We start from the raw sequence: 20,002 nt of genomic DNA, 5'->3' as shown, positions 1-20,002 counted from the left end.
TCGGGTCACTGTTTCAACCTGGTGTCGGTACGTTCAAGGGCACTAAAGTAATGATACGCATCACTCCGGACGCCAGACCAGTGCACCACAAAGCCAGAGCGGTGCCGTACGTGATGCATGAGAAAATTGAATGTGAACTGGACAGGCTGCTCAGAGAGGGCATAATTTCGGCCGTTTAATTCAGCGACTGGGCAAGTCCCATCGTTCCCGTCCTCAAAGCAGATGGCTCCATTAGGATTTGTGGCAACTACAAAGCCACCATCAACCAAGTATTGCTGCAAGACCAATACCCGCTTCCGGGAGCGGTGGGCCTTTTTGCCATGCTGGCAGGTGGCAAGCTGTTCACGAAGTTGGACCTCACTTCGGCCTACATGACTCATGAACTGGCTGAAGAATCCAAGCTTCTGACCACTATCACGACGCACTGGGATTATTTGTCTACAACAGGTGTCCGTTTGGCATTCGTTAGGCAGCAGTCATCTTTCAGAGAAACATTGAAGGCTTGCTCAAATCCATTCCTGGAATGATCGTATTCCAAGACGACATCCTTATAATGGGTCGAGACACCGAAGAACACCTCCACAACCTGGAGGAGGTGCTACGCCGATTGGATCAGGTAGACTTGCGGCTGAAAAAGGCCACGTGTGTGTTTTTGGGCCCAGAGGTTGAGTTTTTGGGCAGGAGGGTTGCCGCAGACGGGATCCGGCCCACTGAATCAAAAACGGAGGCGATCCTCCGGGCGCCCAGGCCTGGCAACACGCCAGAGTTGCGATCATTCCTGGGACTTTTGAACTATTTTGGGAACTTTCTGCCGAACTTAAGCACATTGTTGGAGCTGTTACACATGCTCCTGCATAAAGGTTGTGAATGGTTTTGGGGGGACTGTCAAGAACGGGCTTTCAATAAGGCGAGGAACCTGCTGTGTTCCAACAAACTGTTGACTTTGTATGACCCCTGTAAAAAACTGGTCTTAACATGCGATGCGTCATCCTACGGGGTTAGGTGTGTATTGCAGCAGGTTAACGATGACGGCCGACTCCAACCGGTGGCTTACGCCTCCAGGTCATGCTCCCAGGCAGAGCGTAGATACGGTATAGTCGAGAAGGAAGCACTCGCACCGTGTTTACGGTGTAAAAGAGATGCACCAGTACCTTTTTTGTAGACAGTTTGAGCTAGAGACGGACCACAAGCCGTTAACATCCGTGTTGTCCGACAGCAAGGCTGTCAACGCCAATGCGTCAGCTCGCATACAGCACTGGGTCCTCACGCTGGCTGCGTATAACTACACCATACCGCACCGGCCAGGCACCGAAAATTGCGTCGATGCGCTCAGCAGGCTCCCACTAGCCACCACCGAGGGGGCGTCGGAGCACAGCGCCGAGATGGTCATGGCCGTTGAGGCTTTTGACACTGCGGGCTGCCCCATCACAGCGCGACAGATCAAACTCTGGACCAACAGGGACCCCTTCCTATCCATGATAAAGAAATGTGTCCTGACTGGGGATTGGGCGCCCGCACACAGGGCAAGCCCAGAGGAAGTCAGACCGTTTCAGAGACGGATGGATGAGCTCTCCATCCAAGCCGACTGCCTGCTATGGTGCAGCCGGGTAGTCATGGTGCAGGGGCACCACAGACCTATTTCTCTTAGCAGAGGCGTCATCAACCAGGCGGTATAGATTTAAAATAATTAGTAGGAGGTTTAGAGGAGATTTGAGGGGAAATGTCTTCACCCAGAGGGTTGTGGGGGTCTGAAACTCACTGCCTGAAAGGATGGTAGAGGCAGAAACCCTCACCACATTTAAAAAGTATTGGATGTGCACTTAAAGTGCCGTAACCTACAGGGCTACGGACCAAAAGCTGGAAAGCGGGATTAGGCTGCATAGCTCTCTGTCGGCCGGCACGGTCACGATGGGCCGAATAGTCTCCTTCCTTGCTGTAAATTTCGAGGATTGATTCATGGCATCTAAATGTACCTCATCTTGCCGACTATTTTCATACCCAGGCGGCATCCTGGACCATGACCTTTGGCCCTTCACCCTAGGTTACTCAATGATTGTAAAATAATGTCCCAGAGGCGGACTGTCCCAATCCTCAGGGAAAGGGCGGGGGGCAAGAGGCCTCCTGAAGGAAGGTGCAAGGCAGGGATTAGTGTGAAAAGAGAACGTTTCTTTTTTCTTCAAAATGTGAGGGAAATAAAATCAATAGATTGGAGTTACATGGTGTGGCTGAGGGCTCTCAGCTCCCTGCCTGCTTCCTGGGCTGCCATTCAAACTGCTCTTTTAAAAACACGGTTACATTCCTATCCAGACACATAGGCCGGAACTAATAGGATTGGCTCTGACTCATTAAGTTCTTTTTACCCAAACTGGTTGTCCTTTCACCACACGTACAGGCATTTTTCCCAACATTTATCACGGATTAAGGAATGCTATGAGCTAATGCTTCTGCAGCAGCCTCTCGGGGAGGAATTACTATGAGGCAGACAGTAAGAAATGAGGCGAAGTTACACAGAATAATTTAAAGATTCCTCTCCTGCACCCCCCACTCCGACCAGGAGCCATTATTGCTGTTTTGATCCTGCTCATTGATTCAGCTGTACAGCTCACTCCACCCTTTCCCAACACCCCCTCCAGAATGATCGCCCTGTCTACCATCTGTGGCTACATTCAGCACGCCCTGCTCAAACCGAACCGACCCGAGCAGATGCCGCTGTAATCTGCCGGAGCGGCAGCAGAACAATCGAGCCCTGCTCAATACTAATACGTTGTGTTTGTATCTTCACGCTCTTGGAAGCAGTGCTTGGATTCGCGGGCTGATTAACAGTCTGACAGCATTGCGATGTTATTGTTTTACGTATCGTCACACTCTTCCCTCAGAGCACAGACTGAAACGGTGGAAGGATTTTCGGGGACATTGCTTCAATGGCCGTGACCATCCTTATACCGGTCAATAGGGCTGGTTAGTCCTGTATGCGGCAAGAGACGTTTTATGAGCTCCCACAACCCATAGGATGGGGGGGGGGGGGAGGAGGGCACCCACTCACCGGAGGCCACTTCCTCACCCACCGGAGGCCACTCCCTCACCCACCGGAGGCCAATATCCCGCTGGAGTCAGCCCAGAATTGCGAGCTCAAGCTCCGGTCTCTCCTCACCGGGACTGTCTGCTGTCTGGAGTGGGCTTCGAATCCTGACCCTTCTGACTTCGACATGTTCAGGCAGTGAGCACAGGGGCAGTTCGTGTGCATGCATAAGCACAGAAATGACTGCAGATTGCACAGTCTGCTCCTTCCCCCTCAGCACTAAAGGTGGGTGGAACAGTGGGAATACCCCCCAGTGCTTGATCAGCTCGGCTGGGTAGGTCACAATGTCCGCATGCCTGACACAAGGCTCCCAAAACAAGCACTCTACTCGGAACTCCTTCACGGCAAACGAGCCAAAGGTGGGCAGAGAAAACGTTACAAGGACACACTCAAAGCCTCCCTGATAAAGTGCAACATCCCCCCTGACACCTGGGAGTCCCTGGCCAAAGACCACCCTAAGTGGAGGAAGTGCATCCGGGAGGGCGCTGAGCACCTCAAGTCTGATCGCCGAGAGCATGCAGACAACAAGCGCAGGCAGCAGAAGGAGCGTGCGGCAAACCAGTCCCACCGATTCCTTCCCTCAACGACTATCTGTCCCACCTGTGACAGAGTCTGTGGTTCTCGTATTGGACTGTTCAGCCACCAAAGAACTCATTTTAAGAGTGGAAGCAAGTCTTCCTCGATTCCGAGGGACTGCCTATGATGATAATGATGACTGTGGCTGAGTGTGAGTGAGTGCTGGGGGCTAGCGCAGGGCCTGCATGATCAATCCTGATCCCCTATTACCAACACGGGTCACAGGAGCAGGCAGACTGGCCAATTTTTTATCACTCACTTCACTAGCCCAGAAACACTGATGCCAATGGTGGCATCTAATATCTACTCCCGTGCCAACCATTTAACTCAAGGCAGACTGACAGTACGTGGTGCCTTCCTAGTCGATATGACTCGGTATTAAACTAACAGTGAACTTACTGATAGATTCATTGTGGTAAGGAGCGCTTGCTTTAAAGGGTCAGTATTGACCCCAATAATTGTTAGAATGGTTTTAATTTCTGTTTTTCAATACACAACACAATCACAGTATCATACACAATGAACTATCTGTTGCAACGTACCCTTTTGAATCTTTCAGAATTTTGAAAATCTCGATCAGATTCTGCCTTAACCTTCCCAGTTCCAATGTAGAGCCCCAATTCTTCGAGCCTTTCTTTGTAACTTCTTACTTCCTGCTATCACTCCAGTGAATCTGCACTGAACCCTTTCCATGGCTCTAACATCCTTCCTACAGTGTTGTGTCCAGAACTGAACTTAATACTCCAACTGTGGCCTAGCCAATGCCTTGTACAGGTTCAACATCACTGCCTTGTTTTTGTATTTTGTGGCTCCTATAACCCAGCATCCCATTCGCTTTTATTTATGACGTCACTCTGGTGCCACAATGTCATGTGACATTCACTTGTGCTGGGCTTTTGCTCCCCAAAAACAGAGAAGGTCTACCTTTAATATAAAATAAATGGTACAACTTTAAATGAGATACAGGAACAGAAAGACCTGGGGGCTTCAAATACACAAAGTTTTGAAGGTGGCAGGGCAAGTTCATAAGGCTGTTAAAAAAGCATGTGGAATCCTTGGCTTTATAAGTGGAGGCATAAGGGTGAATTTTCCGGTGATTTGCATTTCTCTTTTCGCAATGGCGGCAGTGAGCTCTTCTGGGTGGGCGGTTAGCCTCCGGCGGGGTTTTTGGGGCCGGTTTTGCGGGGGAGCGGAGCAGCACGCCCAGAAGCAACGCCCCTGGTTGTGACACCGGCTCGGTTTTCTGCGTCCCGCCTGCCCCGCAGTGCACTGTCCTGGGACCGCCTGTGAAAACGGGCGGTCCAACCTCTACCGGCCGCAGTGAGGTAAGTAATGCCGTCCTTAGGTAAGTGTGATTGCTTTTTCTTTTACATTTTTGCGATTAATGTTGTGGTGGCGTGGGCTATGTATTGGGATTGTTTTTGTGGGTCTTTTTCTCCCCAGGCCTCACCCGGAGCACTCCTGGGCCGGCTGTTTAGCTCGGGATTTCCGCATGCTCAGCCGGCCTAGCGCCCTAAGAGAGGTGTGCAATGCCTCCCTTAGCGCTCCGCACCACATTCAGGGCTCAGCTGCCTAATTTTGAGGCGCAAACTGTTCCTGGGTGCAAACTTTACCTCCCTTCCACCATTACAGCCCTGAAATCAACAAAGCCAAAAATCCGGTCCATGGAGTACAAAAGCAAGGAAGATATGCTGAACATTTCCAAATAACTGGTCAGACCTCAGCTGGAGTATTGTGGCAAATTCTGGGCACCACACTTTTTAGGAAGGATGTCAAGGCCTCAGAAACGGTGCAGAGGGGATTGACTAGAATGTTCCCAGAGATGAGGGAGTTCAGTTATGTGGAGCGGCAGGAGAAGCTGGGATTGTTCTCTTTGAAGCAGAGAAGGATCAGGGGCAGTTTAATCGAGGTATTCAAGAGTATGAGGGGTTTTGATAGAGTAAATAAGGCTGGCAGGAGGGTCGGTAACCAGAGGACACAGATTTTAAATAATTGGTAAAAGAACCTAAGAGAAGGTGAGGAGAATATTTTGTATGTAGCGAGTTGTTGTGATCTTGAACACGCTGCCTGACAGGGTGATGGAAGCAGATTCAATAGTAACTTTGAAAAGGAATTGGATAAATACTTGAAGAGGAAAACAGTGCAGAGCTCTGGGGAAAGGGGAATGGGAAATGGGACTTACTGGATAGCTCAAAGAGCTGGCTCAGACACATTAGGCCCAATGGCCTCCTACTGTGCTGTACAATTCTCATCATCATCATCATCATTATAGGCGGTCCCTCGAATGAGGATAACTTGCTTCCACATGAGTTCACAGATGTTTCAATGACGGACCCGATGTTCCAGTCTTGAACTCCAATTGAGAGGGTGGAAGATGCCTGTGCATGGATTTTATTATGTCCGTCATCATCATCATCATCTTAGGCAGTCCCTCAAATTGAGGATGACTTGCTTCCACGTCAAAAAGTTCACAGGTGTGTCAATAATGGACCTAAAATTCCAGGTCCGAACTAAATCTTGAAGGGTGGAAGCAAGTTTGGATTTTTTTTAACGTGGGGTGACCGTTGTACACCAGCCACCACACGGGCTTGACAGAGCTAGGTCTTGGTCCAGTAGCAAGGATCAACCAAGACGACTGGAGACCTGCTCTGCTTCACGGACCTAGTGCGTACACATATCGCAATGTACCTATGAATGACTCCGCGAGGCAATGTGTTGCACTCAAACTGTAGTGACCTTGGTCCTTTATTCGTAACTCCAGAGTGAGGCAGCCACATGGTGGCTCCCCTTTTATACGGCCCCTGCCACCAGGGCAGGAAACCCCAGTCTCCACCAGTTGCACCCTCTAGTGGTGCCAGCATGTATATACAGAGTGTAAACCTTATTGATAGTACATCAGGTAAACAAGTCTCCATCTTATGCAACTATACAGTGACTACACAGAGAGTATATCTATAGTCTGCATATTTAACAGATTTTTTTAACGTGTGATGACCGTTGCACACCAGCCACCACACGGGCTTGACAGAACTAGATCTTGGTCCAGTGGCAAGGGTTAACCAGGACGATTCTATGATTCTGTGATATGGCAGAACCGGTTACATATCCTGTTTATCCCCACCCAATTTATCTGCCTCCAGGGGGAGTATGAAAAAAGGCTCCAAAATGTCCTAGTATGCACAAGTTTATCCAGAGAGAGCGAGGATGAGATAGTGTTGGTGAAATATTTGGGGTTATTCCCACCCCGTTGCTAATCACTTGACTTTGATTTTGCCCCAATTACTAGCCTGAGTGTGTTGTTTTCTGGTACATCACAGACTGGTGGGACAGACGGGTCACTGCTCCATTCCTACTGAAGGCTCCAATTATAACGACGGCAAAATATAAATCAAAAAGTAATTTCAGAGTAAAGCATCAGAGCGACAGCAGCAATAAGCAACGCAATGACGAGGTGGTCAGTGGGGAGTTTGCAATCTGTTAGAATGTAATCTCAGGTCAATGAGGCTCATTTCATCATGATCCGATCATCATTGTAAGGGGTGCGAGATCAAGGACCTGTTGGGTGTCAGATTTACAGCCGCAAAGAGTGAGACAGATTACAAACCCACTCAAACACACATGTTTATTTTGAAGTGTGTCAGATGTCCAAACAGTTTAAATATTTAAACCGAAGTACTAAAGCAGGTTGATTTAGGAAGAGATAGTTTACAATGGGCAAGATCAGAGACACTAGCTGTTAGTACAAGCTGTTTTACTACTGCATTATGGTCTGTAATAGTGACACCTCCCAGTGTGCCATTCTCATGCAGCCAAAAGTAAACTTGCCCCTGAGCGCCAGAGACCTGTAAGACCAGGGGGTAAATGTTTGCCTTCTCCACATGGGCAGCAATCTGGCTGGGTTATAGAACCCGTCGGATTTTTATTCCATTGAACTTGTTGTGCTTTTACAGGCATGTGATCCACTCTGCCAGACTCCCACTCGCGGTGAAGATGAAAATTTAAATCTATTTCTTCCCAGAGGCCGACCGTAGCTAATCCTGCCACCAGCATGGGCCTTAGCCCAACACATATATGCAGCTCGAGAGGAAGTATTGAAGTTCATCTGAACTAAACGGCACATATCCACGGCATCACTAAAACTGATGGTTTCCACCTCTGTAACATCGCCCGTCTCCGCCGTTGCCTCAGTGCATCCGCTGCTGAAACCCTCATCCATGGCTTTGTTACCGCGAAACTTCACTACTTTAATGCACTCTTGGCCGGCCTGCCACATTCTACCCTACGTAAACTAGAGGTGATCCAAAACTCGGCTGCCCGTGTCCTAACTCGCACCAAGCCCCGCTCACCCATCACCCCTGTGCTCGCTGACCTACATTGGCTCCCGGATAAACAACGTCTCGGTTTCAAAATTCTCATCCTTGTTTATAAATCGCTCCATGGCCTCGTCCCTTCTTATCTCTGTAATCTCCTTCAGCCCCACTGCCGCCCGAGATGTCTGCGCTCCTCAAATTCTGCCCTCCTGAACATCCCTGATTATAACTGCTCAACCATTGATGGCCGTGCCTTCAGCTGCCTGGGCCCTAAGCTCTGGAACTCCCTCCCTAAACCTCTCTACCTCTCTTTCCTCCTTTAAGACGCTCCTTAAAATCTACCTCTTTGACCAAGCTTTTGGTCACCTGCTGTAACTTCTTCCTATGTGGCTTGGTGTCAAATCTTTGTCTTACAACACTCCTGTGAAGCACCTTGGGACATTTCACTACATTAAAGGCGCTATATAAATGAAATTTGTTATTGTTGTTGTAAACATGGGGGTTGAGGGGAAGAGAAAATAACATAAAGGACCAACTGAACTCAGACAAAATAAACAAACACAAAATGGCTGAAAATACAACAGAAAAGAATTAGTGAAGTGCCTAAACCTGAATGTTAGAAGTGTTAGGAAGAAGATACCGGAGTTTGAGGCAGATAACTGTGACCGGATTACAGAAACATGAGCTCGCAGTAAAGTCAATGTGTGAGCAGACAGGATGACAAGGTGCATTGAAAATACAGTGAAGGATGTGGAGTCTTATGCACTCAGAATAGTTTGGAAATTGTATTGTATGCACCTGTGAGTATGCTCACAGGTTTGTAGAGCTGTTGACACCCTGTGCGGAGGGGAGCGGGGGTAGGTCCGAAGGCCTTCTCGTGACTGCTCCTGGGCATGCCCAAGGGGGCCATCAACCAGTCCAGGCAGTGGGTGGTCGATGGGGTCATTCAGCCCGACTGCCTGCCTCTCTTCCATGGTTACATCCGAGCCAGGGTGTCCCTGGAGATGGAGCACACGGTGTCCACTGGTAAGCTCGCAGCCTTCCGTGAGAGGTGGGCGTTGGAGGGACTGGAGTGCATCATCACCCCCGGCAACTAAATTTTAATTTGATTTAAGTTTACGGTCAAAAGTTTAATTTGTTTAATGTGTCGGTTTAATGCCCCCCTTTAATCAGGGGGCACTTGTATTAATGTTTCTACCAAAATAGTTGTAGAGCTGTTGAGTTGGGGGTGGCTTAGCCAGTCACGTGATGTTTACAAGACTCAATAAAACTCCAGCCAGTTGGGTTCAGGGGATCTACAATGAGGCAGGTGGTTGTGAGACAGGTAATGTGTAGTGTGATTGTTAAACCTTTTGCTCATAAACCAATTAGTTCGTAATAGCAATGTGTTGCTATGAATTCTTTAAGCAAAAAACCCATGAAGCAAATACATTACAGAAATAAAGGAAGCTGGTTTGATAGCCCAAGGAAATATAAAAACAGAAGTGTCTGGTCCAATTTAGCAAGAGTACAGAGCTAACAATAGACCACCTGGGCAGGATAAGAACAGTGACAACATGAGCAGACAAGAGAGAAACATATCGAATCAGCATTTGTGATCGCACGCATCCCTGGGAGAAGGCGTTACCTGCTTTTACCAATATAAGAGTTTTAAAAGATAGAAAAATGAAATGTTGTCACTAATTTTTATATTTAAAAACCCTGTCCATTAAGGCAAGATTATTTTACCCCTATTAAATCATATATATATAAAAAAATCTACATTTTCTTTTGTCTAAAACATTTAATTAATTACATTTCAATTAATTTTACATTTAAGATATTTTTTACATTTATTGTGTTGTGTTTCTGTGTTTTGGTGGTATTCTCATTGATATTAATGGGAGCCCGTACAAATGGAACTCACCATTATCACCAATGAGAATACTTCATGTTCATCGATGGTCAAGGCCCACATGATCCCAGGTTGTGCTTACGTTCCTGGGATGTGTGAGCCCATACGCTGGGCTGCGAATGGAGGCCTCGGACCGTAAGTATACATTCCTCTGGGAACACCAGGTACTTCGTAAAAAAAATTCCGGTCGGAGGCATCCGCCCGCGGGAAGCCTCCGATCACAATTTCTAGGCCATCGAGTAACTTGATATCCTTTCATCAAAAAGTGCCATGAGTTGTTTAATATCCACCTGTTTGTTATGTGGGATACCAATCCTCCCACACTAAGTACAAATCGTTCACTCACGGAGGTATCCATTCTCACTCACTCAATCCTCTCTCACTGTGAACTGATCTCAATCACGATGTTGGGAAGGAGGAGAGGCAGAAAGGCAGGAATTTCTTTGCAAGGTGTATCAGAGCAGTCAAGGAGAACTGTGCTGGTCCTGGTTGCTTTCATGCTGTTGCTAGGGTCCATTATAAGAGAAGAAACCTTTAACTAAAACACTAGCTTGGCCGGAGATTTTGTAACAAGGTCCAATTTTGCGAGGGAAATGAACAAAAAGAATTTCAGCTTGATCAAAAAAAATGAATAAACATTATGAGTAAATAAAGTAACTTGAAGTAACCTGCTCTTTAAATCAACCATTCCTATTCACAAAGCTCGCAGTGAGCTTGACTGCATTGCTGCAAACTGTGTGCTTATACTGCCACCTGGTGTACACAAATTGCTCCTTAGAAAATAAGGCCCCAGTATTGGGGAGACGAGGAGGGTGTGGGGGAGCGCGGGGAAATCCGGCAAGGCCAGAAATGCATAAACCTCATTATAATATTTTTCTTCTGAAAGACTGAACAGGCTGAGGCTCTTTCCTTTAGAAAAGAGAAGACTGAGGGATGACCGAACAGAGGTCTTCAAGATTATAAAGGGGCCAAGGAGGGATTTGAAAACAAGGATGAGAAAGTAAAAATGGAGGCGTTCCTGGACTGGGAGCCAATGTAGGTCAGAGAGCACAGCGGTGTTGGGTGAATGGGACTTGGTGCAAGTTATGGAATCTGCTGCCACCACCCTTTCAGGCAGTGCATTCCAGATCACAACGCTCTGTGTAGGAAAATGTTTTCTCATGTCACCTCTGGTTCTTTTGCCAATCACCGTAAATCTGTGCCCTCGGGTTACCGAGCCCTTAGCCACTAAAAATAGAAGGGGCGAAATTGCCCATTTTTATAGTTCCTTTAGTGCCTCCGGGATCCTCTGGGGGGAGGTGGGGGGGTGAGACAGTTTTCACCTGGGGGAGAGGGGTGCTACCGCTTCCCAGGAAATTACCCGGGAGCTTACGGAGCATGTCCATCAGTTAGCGTCCCGGGCCGCCACACAACCGGCGATGACGTCATCACCCTGCACAGCGACCCCTCACCGCCCCACGTGGGAAAATGCTTGCGATTGGCGGACATATGCTCCCGGGATGCTTTTAAAGGGGAGGGAGCCAGCGCTCGGCCCGCCATCTTTTTTATTTGGCCGACCATCGAGTCGGCTTGACGATGGCGGCCCAGTTCCACGCTGCCCTGGTGGCCCAGTGGTGGCCATCAGAGGCCGTGCAGAGTGTGCAGCGGCCCTCCCCTTTAATCGAAGCGAAGGGGTGTTGAAGCGTCTCAGCGGTGAACCTTTCGCCCCAGTACCGGCCCCAAAGGAAGTGGAGCACCGGAGGCTGCGCTGCACTTCCTTTGAGGGGTGCTAAGCCCAATTCAGTGTCGGGGCGGGACTTCCACGCTGGGCGCTAAAGGTCCCAGCCCGGGAAGGTTACCGCCCCCAATCGGGGCGTGGGGCAATTTCGCCCCAGATTCTCCTTATTTACTCTATCATAATCCGTTTCTGATTTTGAACACCTCTATCAAATTTCTTAATTTTCTCTGCTCTAAGGAGAACAAGCCCATCTCTCCACATAACTGAAGTCCTTCATCCCTGGCACCATTCCAGTAAATCTCTTCTACACTCTCTCTAAGGCCTTGACATCCTTCCTAAAGTGTGGTGCCCAGAATTGAACACAATACTCCAACTGAGCCCTAACCAGTGATTTTGGAAGATTTAGGGGCCGAAATGGGCCTCTTGTGCGCCTGCTGTTAGCGCCTCTGGGGGGGCGTAAACGGGGACAAAAGGTTTGTCGCCGGGGCGCGGCGAGAACAGCGCCCCCTGCAGAATTGGGCTGGGGTTTGTGGAGGCGTGCCTCGCTCCTGCTGGAAGCGCCCCGCTCGGCTGCGCCCAGCAATGATGATGTCATCGCTGTGGACAGCACTCCTTTACCGCCCCTGAGGAGGAGGACAAGGAGGAGGAGCAGGAGGAGGACGAGGAGCAGGAGGAGCACGAGGAGCTGGAGAAGGAACAGGAGGAGGACAAGGAGCAGAATGAGGAGCAGGAGGAGGAACAGGAGGAGGAGGATGAGGAGCAGGAGGAGGAACAGGAGGAGGACAAGGAGCAGAATGAGGAGCAGGAGGAGGAACAGGAGAAGGAGGATGAGGAGCAGGAGGAGGATGAGGAGCGTGAGCAGCAACAACAGCGACGGAGGAGGCAGCGAGGCCATCGCGATTGTGCAAGGGAGGTCCGCGACCGTCTCATCAGAGTTCGGTTCCAGTAAATTCCATCCCACTTCCCGGTTCATCTGGACGTCCCTATCACCACATCCACTTACCCTTCCATTCCAAAGCCCCAAATCTGAAATGAGAGACAACAGCAAAGAGTAAACATTCCAATCAACATTTATATCACACTAATAAACGCTTTCATAATGTATTTAATAATCACCCCTGTGCATTTCCTTATATCCCCTCTTTGCTTTAACTCAGCTCGTGTTCCTTCGCAGTATATCCCCTGTGGCTGCAGCACAGCTGGTGGAAGGTTGCTGAGTGTCAGGGCCAGGGACTATAGATGGCTTTGCAGGTCGCCCTCAACCAGCTCTGGGCCTAGAAGACCTGGCTGTAGGCTGCACCACCTCAGGCTGGGCGGCGGCTGTCTGGGCTGGCTGGGTGACCGCCAGTGACAAGTGCAATCCCTCCCAGTCTGCTGGAGCAGTTTGGTGGGTTGCTGTGACACTGTGAGATCCCTGGTTGGCTGTGGTGGACCCAGCAGCGATGGCAGCAGCAGTCTGAATTTCGATGCCACCAACAATTGTCTGCATTACAGCACCAAGACGTTGAGTTGCTTCCACCTGTGCTGCAATGGAAGCTGCCACGTCGCCCATGACACGCATCATGAGGTCTGCATCCGCACGGTCTCTCTGGGAGTCCAACATCGTCTGCACACTGGCAATGATGGGTTCCACGGTGTGCACAGAGCTCTCTGCAATACTGCAGGCGGACACCTCCATGCCCCCTACCACCGCCGAGAGCATCTCGGGCACTCTTGCCATTCCACCCATGATGTCAGAGTGTATGGCCATTACCCTTTGTGTGAATGCCTCCCCATCGAGGTCCTCATCTGAGTCCTGTGGAACAAAACTCGCGCGCAAGCTCGCCCTCCAGGGAGATGGCTCCCGAGTTTTCCTGTCCCCTTGGCCTTGCTGCAGCCACTCGGCCCCAGAACATCACTCAGTGCAGACCCCTCTACTCGGCTAACCTCGAATCAACACCTAGTGCCAGTCTCTGAGCTGGTGCCTGTGGGTGAGAGAAGCAATGATGCAGTGCCCGCCTCCTCCTCCTGATCTTCCTCCTCTTCCTCTCCCTCCAGAATCTCTTTGGGGGAGTTCAGTGCAGGCTCCACAGCTTCTGTCTGGTTATCTGAAGGGCTACAAGGGTTTCAGAAAGGATAGTGTAGCTCAAAGGGGAGGTGGTGTTGCTATTTTTAATCAGTGAGTATCTAACAGCTAGAGAGAGACAATATTGCCTCATCAGGCTCAGCTTAAGCTATCTGGACCAAGCTGACGGGCAGGAATTAATTATCAGTAATTGTTATAGGCCCCCGGGTCAGACACTTGAACGTGACGAGTTATTATGGAAACAGATCACTGATGCTTGGAATATAAAATGTCAGCTTTGTCTGGTGGGTGATTTTAATTTTCCTGGCATTCAGTGGCACGATGGTTGATCTGCTATTGTTCTGGAAAGTGCAGCTGAAAGATTTATTGAAAATTTCTGAGACTGTTTCCTGGCGTAACATGTTAATTAGATAACTAGGGAAAATCATATATTGGATCTGGTGTTTAGTAGTGAGCCTGACCTCGTATCAGGTCTCCATGTGGGGGAACATCTGGGCAACAGTGATCACATTATACAGTTCCAATTGGCTAGTAGAACTAAAGGTACTGAGACCCTGCAACTCAGACCAGACTTCAGAAGAGCAAACTTCTCCAAAATGGCAAATGACTTGGATCGGGTAAATTGGCTAACCCTCCTTGGTGGTGACGCGATCGATGTTGAATATAAATGGAACGTTTTTAAGAACAAGATTAAAAATGTAGAAAAAAAACCTGTACCCAAAATCAAAAGAAGGCAATGTGGCTGACTGGCCCTGTACAAAGCCAAATAAGATGTAAACAGAAATGTTTCTGTAAATTAAAGACATTCAACACTCAAATAAATAGGGTTAAATACAAGGAACTGTTGTGTATGGAGAAAGAGTCAGACTGAACATTGTGAGCTCAAAGTAAAGTGTGACCGTAGTCTTTTATTGCAGGTCTCCAGAGTGCCTCTCCAGCCTGTGAAACCTACGTAAATAACTGTGCTCCCAAGGGATTATGGGATCCCTTGGGACTCCAGGAGATGAGCCCTCTGGTGGCTGTACAGAGTAAATACAAGTCCACATATATAACAACACTCCCCCCTCCCCAATAGTGTAACTATTTACAGTGTGAGTCGATCTGGGGTCCTTCTTGCCCTGGTTGACCGTCTCGGTGTGAAAGCTGGTGTTGTTGAATCATTTGTTGTGCCCTCGCTGGGCTGCTGTGCAGCTGGCCTTGCAGGGCTGCCTGGTGTGTTGGGACCTGCAGGGCTGCTGTGGATGATGGGTTCTGCTTCGTGGTCAACTGTGGTGCCGGTTGCCACTGGTGTGCATGTTAGGGGATCAAAAAAGGTAGGGTCCAAGGTGAGTTGCTCAGGATAGTCCGTGAATCTGAGTTTGATTTGGTCCAAGTGTTTCTGGTGAATTAGTCCATTTGAAAGTTTGACCCGAAACACCCTGCTCCCCTCTTTAGCCACGACAGTGCCGGGAAGCCACTTGAGACCTTGTCCATAATTTAAAATACAGGATCATTGATTTTAATCTCGCATGACACATTTGCGCTATCATGGTATGCACTTTGTTGAAGCAGCCTGCTCTCTACCTGTTCATGTAGATCAGGGTGAACTAACGAGAGCCTTGTCTTAAGTGCTCTTTACATGAGCAGTTCAGCAGGTGGGATCCCAGTGAGTGAGTGGGGTCTCGTGTGAACGCAGGACTCTAAGTCCGCATCGATACCGGGCCACCAAACTTGGGATCTGGCTATCGCTTTCATCATTACGATGCCTGGGTGGGTACTGTCAAGGTCATTGATGAAGGTGTCTCTGCCCTTCTTGGGGACCACTACTCGATTGCCCCACAGAAGGCAGTCTGCCTGTATAGACATTTCATCTTTGCGCCGCTGGAACGGCATTATCTCTTCCTGCATTTCCACTGGGACACTGGACCAGCTCCCGTGAAGCACACAGCTTTTGACTAGAGATATTAAGGGGTCCTGACTTGTCCAGGTTTTGATCTGCCAGGCAGTGACGGGTGATTGCTCACTCTCAAATGTTTCCATAACCAAGGCTAGATATGCGGGCTGCACCATTTCCACCCCCATGGTGGGCAATGGCAGCCTACTGAGAGCATCGGAGCAGTTTTCTGTGCCTGGCCTGTGGCGCCCATCTCTGGATGCGGGCCGATGCGTTGGTATTTATCCCTTTACTCTCGGAAAACAGGGATATAAGTGGCTAATGGTCAGTTTCCAGTGTGAATTTTAGCCCAAACAGGTATTGATGCATTTTGTTTTCCCCATAGACACACGCTAACGCTTCTTTCTCAATCATGTTATCGGCTCTCTCAGCCTTAGACAGACTCCTGGATGCATAAGCAACCGGTTGTAGTTTCCCAAAATCATTAGCTTGTTGCAATACATACCCAATGCCATATGATGACGCATCACATGCTAGGACCAAACACTTACATGGATCATACAACACAAGCCATTTGTTTGAGCATAACAATTTTCTCGCTTTTACAAAGGCATTTTCTTGGCTTTTGCCCCAAACCTATTCGCCCCCTTACAATCGAATCCCCTATCACTATCGCTCTCCCACTCTTTTTCCTGCCCTCCTGTGCAGCAGAGCCAGCCACGGTGCCATGAACTTGGCTGCTGCTGCCCTCCCCTGATGAGGCATCGCCCTCAACAGTACTCAAAATGGTGTATCTGTTTTGCAGGGGGATGACCGCAGGGGACCATGCACTACCTTCCTTGCACTGCTCTTTCTGCTGGTCTTCCATTCCTTAGCTGGTCTTAGCATCGTGGATGCTCCAGAGTGAATCCACCCTCAGCTTCAATTGGCTCTAATGCACAAAATGTTGAATCATTGTGGGTGGAGATTAGAGATAGTAAGGGGAAAAAGTCACTGGTGGGCATAGTTTATAGGCCCCCAAATAATAACTTCACGGTGGGGCGGGCAATAATCAAGGGAATAATGGAGGCATGTGAAAAAGGAACGGCAGTAATCATGGGGGATTTTAACCTACATATCGATTGGTCAAATCAAATCGCACGGGGTAGCCTGGAGGAGGAATTCATAGAATGCATACGGGATTGTTTCTTAGAACAGTATGTTACAGAACCTACAAGGGAGCAATCTATCTTAGATCTGGTCCTGTGTAATGAGACAGGAATAATAAACGATCTCCTAGCAAAAGATCCTTTCGGAATGAGTGATCACAGTATGGTTGAATTTGTAATACAGATTGAGGGTGAGGAAGTAGTGTCTCAAACGAGCGTACTATGCTTAAACAAAGGGGACTACAGTGAGATGAGGGCAGAGTTGGCAAAAGTAGACTGGAAACACAATGGTGGCACAATTGAGGAACAGTGGAGGACTTTTAAGGAGCTCTTTCATTGTGCTCAACAAAAATATATTCCAGTGAAAAAGAAGGACGGTAAGAGAAGGGATAACCAGCCGTGGATAACCAAGGAAATAAAGGAGAGTATCAAATTAAAAACCAATGCGTATAAGGTGGTTAAGGTTAGTGGGAAAATAGAAGATTAGGAAAATTTTAAACGACAGCAAAGAATGACTAAGAAAGTAATAAAGAAAGGAAAGATAGATTATGAAGGTAAACTTGAGCAAAACATAAAAACGGATAGTAAAAGCTTTTACAGATATATAAAACGGAAAAGAGTGACTAAAGTAAATATTGGTCCCTTAGAAGATGAGAAGGGGGATTTAATAATGGGAAATGTGGAAATGGGTGAGACCTTAAATAATTATTTTGCTTCGGTCTTCACAGTGGAAGACACAGAAACCATGCCAGAAATTGCTGGTCACAGAAATGTGGGAAGGGAGGACCTTGAGACAATCACTATCACTCGGAGGGTAGTGCTGGACAGGCTAACGGGGCTCAAGGTAGACAAGTCCCCTGGTCCTGATGAAATGCATCCCAGGGTATTAAAAGAAATGGCGGAAGTTATAGCAGATGCATTCGTTATAATCTCTGGACTCTGGGGAGGTACCAGCGGATTGGAAAGCAGCTAATGTAACGCCTCTGTTTAAAAAAGGGGGCAGACAAAAGGCAGGTAACTATAGGCCGGGTAGTAACATCTGTAGTGGGGAAAATGCTTGAAACTATCATTAAGGAAGATATAGCGGGACATCTGGATAGGAATAGTGCAATCAAGCAGACGCAACATGGATTCATGAAGGGAAAATCGTGTTTAACTAATTTACTGGAATTCTTTGAGAATATAACGAGCATGGTGGATAGAGATGTACTGATGGATGTGGTGTATTTAGATTTCCAAAAGGCATTCGATAAGGTGCCACACAAAAGGTTACTGCAGAAGATAAAGGTACGCGGAGTCAGAGGAAATGTATTAGCATGGATAGAGAATTGGCTGGCTAACAGAAAGCAGAGAGTCGGGATAAATGGGTCTATTTCGGGTTGGAAATCGGTGGTTAGTGGTGTGCCACAGAGATCGGTGCTGGGACCACAACTGTTTACCATATACATAGATGACCTGGAAGAGAGGACAGAGTGTAGTGTAACAAAATTTGCAGATGACACAAAGATTTGTTGGAAAGCGGGTTGTGTAGACGACACAGAGAGGCTGCAAAGAGATTTAGATAGGTTAAGCGAATGGGCTAAGGTTTGGCAGATGGAATACAATGTCGGAAAGTGTGAGGTCATCTACCTTTGGAAAAAAAACAGTAAAAGGGAATATTATTTGAATGGGGAGAAATTACAACATGCTGCGGTGCAGAGGGACCTGGGGGTCCTTGTGCATGAAACTCTTTTTGGAGTTTATCTGGAAAACATAAAACATTAATCGGTGCTACCCGACCTGGATGACACACCAGACATTTACAAGGCCCCTTTTTTTTTTCTTTTTTGTGTTTTTTTTTGTGTTTTTCTTTTTTTTTTGGTTTTTTTTTTGGGCACTAAAATCACATTTTTTCCTCCAGTGACCCCTATAAAAAGGGAGGGGGACACTAAAAGCACCGGCAATTAAAACAAATTAAACTTTAAAACATAAAATCAAATTAAAATTTGGTTGCCGGGCGTGATGATGCACTCCAGTCCCTCCGGTGCCCACCTCTCGCGGAAGGCCGCGAGCGTACCGGTGGACACCGCGTGCTCCATCTCCAAGGACACCCTGGACCGGATATAAGAGCGGAAGAGAGGCAGGCAGTCAGGTTGAACGACCCCCTCGACCGCCCGCTGCCTGGACCGGCTGATGGCACCCTTGGCCGTGCCCAGGAGCAGTCCTACGAGGAGGCCCTCGGACCTACCCGCTCCCCTCCGCACAGGGTGCCCAAAGATCAGGAGAGTGGGACTGAAGTGCAGCCAGTATTTCAGGAGCAGCCCCTTAAAATAATGGAACAGGGGCTGTAACCTCGTGCACTCAATAAAAACATGGAACACGGACTCCTCCAGACCGCAGAAATTGCAGGCGGCCTGGGAGTCCGTGAACCGGCTTAAAAATTTGTTGCACGGCACTGCTCCATGCACCACCCCCCAGGCCAAGTCCCCGATGAATAGTGGGAGGACTCCCGCATAGAGTGCCCTCCATCGGGGACCCCCGCCTTCTCCGGACGGCAAGATGGTACGCCATGGCATGTCCGGATGGCAGGCGAGGATGGCAAAGTTGAGAGTGTGCAGGAGCAGCCCGTACAGGAAACCCCTCCGCGCGGAACTGAAAGGCACGGAGGGGATTTCCCCGAGGCGGCTCAAGTGGTGAGGCGCCAGCCCCCGAGGGAGGTTCCGGGGTTTGGCGCCGATGAGGAATTCCGTCCGGACGGGGGTCAGTTCGGACGGAATCTCCCCACGTGCTTGAGCCTCCTCAATGCACCTAACAGAGTCAGGGCCCAAAGCTGTTTTTAGCGACTCGATGGCTTCGGCCGCGCGGCGGACGTCTGCTGAATTTAGGCGCCGCTCCAGCGTGCCTGGCACTATCCAGCCCGCTCCTCCGACATCGAGCAGGTCCCTGACCCTGGTCACCTCACCAGCCACAGCCCTCTCGTCCGACCGCCACCTAAAACCTTGGTCGTGGAGTTACGGATTCCCGAGCAGCGGCTCCTGCAGGACGGCCGCCACTCCAGCCGGTAGAGAGCTGCGCTTGGTGGAGACTTTGTTCCAGATCCTGATGAGTTCCTTGTAAAAGACAGGCAGCTCCCGGAGGGCGGTCCTGACGCCGCCCACACTCACAAACAGGAGCTGCGTGTCGTAATTGAGGCCGTGCTGCTGGCGGAAGAAATACCTCGCCAGAGCACGCCACCTAGGAGGGGTATCGACGTAAAGGTATCTCTGCAGGGTCTGAAAACGGAAAGTCGCGAGCTGGACGCTGACGCACACCAACGACTGACCGCCCTCCCCAAGCGGGAGTCTCAAGACCGCCGCAGAGA

Source organism: Pristiophorus japonicus, chromosome 11, assembly GCF_044704955.1.
Source record: "Pristiophorus japonicus isolate sPriJap1 chromosome 11, sPriJap1.hap1, whole genome shotgun sequence".
In the NCBI taxonomy this organism is placed as follows: Eukaryota; Metazoa; Chordata; class Chondrichthyes; family Pristiophoridae; genus Pristiophorus; species Pristiophorus japonicus.
The sequence above is the reverse complement of the archived record's forward strand: the minus strand, read 5'-3'. Positions refer to the sequence as shown.